Below are 5,900 nucleotides of genomic sequence, written 5' to 3'. Positions count from 1 at the left end.
ACCAGTCCGGTAAAAAGCTAGCTAACGCGCGAACTTGGGCCGTCCCATATGTGGGGCACTCCTTTTTCCTTTTGGTTGTTCCATTTTTATTTTTCTACTTATTTAAAAAGTAACGAGGGTTCCAAAAAAAGTTTGGACTTCCAAATATGTTCACATATCTTTGAAAAGCTTCAAATTTTAAAAAATATGTTACAAATTGAAAAAATGTTCCCAGTTTGAAAAACTTCAGAATTATAAAGATGTTTACGAATTTGACATTCCTTGATATTAAAAAAATGTCATAAATATTAAAATATACATAAATACACAAAGGTTGATGAATTTTAAATATTGTATAGAATTTAAAGAAATATTTTCGAATTTAAATAAATTTTATTGTATTTTAAAATGTTCAGAAATAAAAAAAAATCATCAATTTAAAAACAGAAAACGTAACATAGAAAAAGGGAAAACCAAGTTCAGGGAAGGTTGTAGAATCGACACAGAAAAAAGCCTATAATAGGACAACCCATGTAGCATGCGTGCACTCGGGTCACTGGTGGTATCCATGGACCAGCGCTCTAAATAGGTATTTTCTCAACTCCTATTTGGCACCTTCTGCGCCGTTAATGTGTAACCAGCAAACCAGCGCACACCACCCCTTCGTGTTGGGGCGGACCCCATTTTTCCTTTTTTTTTTTTCTGTTACCCTGCAAAAAAGGTGTGTGCCAGGTGATTCAAACTCGCGATCTCCTCTCTTAGTATAAATTACACAAACCAACCAGGACACCTCACATGTTGTGACTACTTACTTACTTTTTCTTCTGTTTGTGGAGGCTCCTTCGCTGTTCGTTTTCTCTGGATGGTACTTATATTTTTTTTCCTTTTTTCGTTGTTTTTTTGCTAATGCGTGAAACTTTTATTTAATTTGAAACCTTTTTTTTTTCATTTGTGAACCTTTCTACAAACTCGTGCACTTTTTTCAAATTCATGAACTTTTCTTTGAATTCGTAAACCTTTTCAAATCCGCAAACTCTTTTTCAATTTTATCTGTATTTCCAAAATCCGTGAACATTTTTTTGAAAGTTTGTCAATTTGGTTTTTCAAAATTGATGAACTTTTTACAAATATGTATGTTTAAAAAAAAATCGTGAATTTTGTTCTTCCAAATTGATGAACATTTCCAAATCTGTGAGCACTTTTTCAAAATAAATGGAATTGCTTTCAATTTAGTGATAGTTTTTCAAAATTTATATTTTTTTTTCAAATTCTTGGAAGTTATCTTTATAATTGATGAACTTGTTTGAAAATCTCTGAATTTTTTATCATTCATGATTTTTTTACAAAAATGCTGAACTTTTTTTTTCAAATTCATGAACTTTTTTAAAATCAATGAAATTTTTATCAAAAATGATGATGTTTTGCGGATTTCATGAACTTCTTTAAGTTCCTATACTTTTTAAAATTGCATGCACTTAAAAGCTGACCTTTTTTTCGCTAAGAACAACAGCACATACTGTAGCAACATATAAGAGAGAAAAATAGGCGAGCAGGAGACAGCGAGCGTTGCTGGGCCAGGTTCATGCAAGCTACTGGAGAATATACGCAATGGAGGTCTTCTTTTTTCCTGTTCATCTCGTCACTTTTTCCTCTCAGATGCCTTGTAAACCTCGCAAACCCTAAAATAAAAATTTTAGGTGCATGAGGGAGGTGCCCTTATTTTCTCAAAAAGAAACCTTTCATTTTTTCCCTTACTTTTTGTTTCTTTTTATAACTTTGAAAATGTTCAAGAGTCTCAAATTCGAAAAAATGTGGGATTTACATAAAAGAACTGAAACTCAAAAAATGTATAAGTTTAAGATCTTCCAGAATATAAAAAAATTTATGATTTAAAAAATGTTCTCAATATTTCAAAATTGTTCTTGAATTTGAGAAATTCTCTAGCACTACAAAAAGTGTTCTTGGATTTCAAAAAATGTTCAGCAATTGCAAAAATATTCTCTTATTTCATAGATTCTTCACGAATTCTAAAAATGATACCAAATTTCAAAAAATGTACACGAATAGGAAAAAAATCCTTAATTTCAAAACATGTTTTAAATTTCAAAAAATCTTTATGTATTTCGTAAAAAGTAAATGAATTTGAAAAATTGCATAGAAAATATCCACAATTTTAGAAAACGATGAATTTAAAATATTCACATTTTCTAAAAATGTTGCATGATTCAAAAGAAACTATGAATTCAAAAATATTCGTGATTTAAAAAAATCATGTTTTCAAAATGGTTTGCAATTTAAAAAATTGTCCGTGGAAGGAGAAGAAAAGCGAAAACACGAAAAGGAAAGAAAAAAGAAGTAATGTAAACGAAAAAGAAGAAAAAATAAAGAATAAAGCAGAAAAAGAAAACTGGTCTGGGAAGGCTACCTTCCCAAAACCGGAAGAGGAACCTTCCTAATTGGGCTGGCCCAATCGTAACTAGCAGGGCACTACAGGGTGCGCGTTTGATCACTCTTCCCCGATATGCACGGGAAATGGGATCTGCATTATATAGATGTCGAAATCACTAATTAAGGAGTACTCGTTGCAAAGAACACTCCATCTTCCCAGGTCACGACAAGTGGCGCACATGCAGCGCGCCACTTGTCGCAACCCGGGAGTTTTCCCTTTTTTTTAGATTCGTTTATTCAAAACGTTTTATCTCTTAAACCGTGCGTCCAAATCTCAAACCGTTTTCACCATTGGATTCCTCGCGTCGAGATCTTCAAAATTAGATCCCATGTTGATAGGTTTTGACGAACTTTTTTTCACGAAAAAAACCGAACGAAAAAACCGGACGAAAAAACCAAACCGGGAGCACGGTTTTTTCCCTTTCCGAAAGAGGCACGCCCGTGCCTCTCGCGAAATCACAACCGTGCCTCTCGTGAAAGCAAAACCGTGACTCTCGTGAAAAGAAAAAAACAGAAAAGGTGTTTTTTTCCCTTTCCGAAAGAGGCACGCCCGTGACTCTCGCGAAAGCACAACCGTGCCTCTGGCAAAAGCAAAACCGTGACTCCCGCGAAAGAAAAAAAACAGAAAACGCGTATTTTTTTCCCTTTCCGAGAGGCACGGCCGTGACTCTCGCAAAAGCACAACCATGCCTCTCGCGGAAGCAAAACCGTGACTCTCGCGAAAGAAAAAAAAACAGAAAACGCGTTTTGTTTTTCCCTTTCCGAGAGGCACGGCCGTGACTCTCACGAAAGCACAACCGTGCCTCTCGCGGAAGTAAAACCGTGACTCCCGCGAAAGAAAAAAAACAGAAAACGCGTTTTTTTTTGTTTCTGAAAGGCCCGGCCGTGACTCTCGCTAAAGCACAACCGTGCCTCTCGCGAAAAAAAAACGTGACTTTTCACAAAGGAAAAAAAAAGTAAACGCATTTTTTCGCGCAAAAAAAATTTTTCCCCAAATTTTTTTTTGTCGAAACGCTAAGGAAGACCGGGGAAAAACCAAAACGTTGAAAAAACCGGGAAAAAAACCATTTAAAAAGCCGAAAACGCGTGTGGAAAAATAAAAAAACAAAATCTGAAGGGAGCGTCCAGAGCGCGACACGTGACGAATGGCTGGGAGCGCGCCAAATGGCGCTGATCGTTGCGAGGCTCCCGAAGGAGCGCTCATTAACTAGTTGCTCCCGATAGATGTTCCCTCGTTCGGGGTTCTTTGGGCCTTAATTTCATTCCTGTATTCAGTGAGCTTTAATTCTTTCCTATCATATGGCCCAAAAAGCTCTTGAAGATGTACATGTCTTACAGAAAGATGACACATGTGCCTTGATCGAGCACTGGTCACAGCGGAGTGGTGAGCTTTGTTCCCTCAGCTGATCTTTCTCATTTGACAGCAGCCACCTGTCAGCTGATCTTTGATCGACCACTGTCCGATATTGTTGAACCTGAACAGAGAACGGAGCACGGGTCGGCCACCTCGAGCTTTCTGTTATGAAGTTATGTGGGAAGGACACACAGCGTGGAGAGACACAATCAACACGGCTTGGTCTAAAAAAAGGTGTGTGTACTAGAGTGGAAGAGCTACGAGCGAAGCTGCATGCAATATCACATGATCTGAGGCGTTGGGATAATGATACTTTTGGCAGCGTCCGGAAGGAGATCAAGGATCTGAAAAAGGAGCTTGAGAAACTCTAGTCCGACCAAAACCGCACTGCTCCAACACATACTAAGCTCAAGATAAGTGAAAAACTTGTAGAACTTTACCACCGTGAGGAGGTAATGTGGAGACAGAGGTCCAGAATACATTGACTAACGTTCGGCGACAAAAATACAATGTTTTTTAATTTGTGAGCAAGCATCGGGAGGAAGAAGAACATGATAAAAGCTTTGCAGAATTCCCTTGGGGTACTTTCTGATGATCCGGACGAGCTAAAAGCCATGGTACATGAATTTTACAAAACATTGTATACGACCGAGGGGGTGAGTAACATGGAAGTGGTTCTAGATAAAGTACCTACCAAAGTATCGGCAGAGATGAACGAGCTCCTGTGTGCCCCATACTCCAAGGAGGAAATGAAGGCAGCCCTATTTCAGATGTTCCCAACAAAGGCACCCGGCCATGATGGATCGCCAGCTCACTTCTACCAACATCATTGGGACCTTTGTGGTGATGAGGTGACAAAGGCGGTGCTGAAGATTGTAAGGGGAGAGGACAGCCCGGAATGCATCAACGACACGGTTTTGGTCTTGATCCCCAAGGTAACAAACCCGTCCCTATTAACTTAGTTCAAGCCTATAAGCTTATGCAACGTTCTATACAAGATTGCCTCCAAGGTCATTGCAAACATGTTGAAGCAGATCTTACTAGATATAATTTTAGATGAGCAGTCGGCCTTTGTACCAGGCAGGCTAATCACGGACAACATAATTAGTGCATATGAATGTCTTCATTTCATGAAACGCAGCAATGCAAAGGTGAATAGCTACTGTGCTCTGAAGCTTGACATGATGAAGGCATATGATAGACTTGAATGGGACTATCTTCAAGCCATGATGCTGAAACTTGGGTTTGCTCCTTCATGGGTGAATATTGTGATGAGCATGGCCCGATCAGTCTCATTCTCAGTCCTTTTTAACGGTGAAAGACTTGATCGGTTTACTCCTAGTCGAGGTATTCGACAGGGAGATCCGATATCCCCATACCTTTCTTAATTGCAGCAGAGGGCCTTTCGTGCCTCCCGAAATCCAGTTCCTCGTCATCCCAGCTTGAAGGGATCAAGGTGGCACCAACGGCTCCTGTCGTAAACCACCTCCTTTTCGCTGATGATAGCCTGCTGTTGTTTAAGTCAAGTAGTAATGGCTCCTGTCGTATCAAACCTACTGGATAATTATTGCATGGCTTCCGGACAGCGAATAAATGATGACAAGTCATCGATCTTCTTCAGTCGTGGATGCTCTCAGATGGTAAGAGACAATATCAAAAATATCGTGAATGTCCAAAAATGAATCCCTAAGTGACAGGTATTTGGGAATGCCAACCGATGTCGGACACTCGAAGAACGGTACATTCAAATACCTCAGAGATCGAGTGTGAGAGAAAGTGAAAGGCTGGATGGAGAAGTTACTATCATACGTTGGTAAGGAAATTTTAATCAAGTCAGTGGCGCAGGCTATCCCTGTTTATTCCATGTCGTGTTTCCGGCTACCCCGAGGCCTATGTGAAAGGGTAACATCGCTTATCCGGCAGTTCTGGTGGGGCAGCAAACAGGGGAAGCGGAAACCCTTTTGGGTAGCCTGGGATGTGATGACGAGGCCCAAAGATATGGGGGGACTTGGTTTCCGTGATCTGGAGATTTTCAACCTCGCCCTCCTAGCCAGACAAGCTTGGCGATTGCTGCAAAACCCTACTTCGTTGAGTGCTCGTATTATCAAAGCCGTGTACT

Source organism: Aegilops tauschii, chromosome 6 (assembly GCF_002575655.3).
Source record: "Aegilops tauschii subsp. strangulata cultivar AL8/78 chromosome 6, Aet v6.0, whole genome shotgun sequence".
Taxonomy (NCBI): Eukaryota; Viridiplantae; Streptophyta; class Magnoliopsida; order Poales; family Poaceae; genus Aegilops; species Aegilops tauschii.
Note: the sequence above shows the minus strand (reverse complement) of the source record.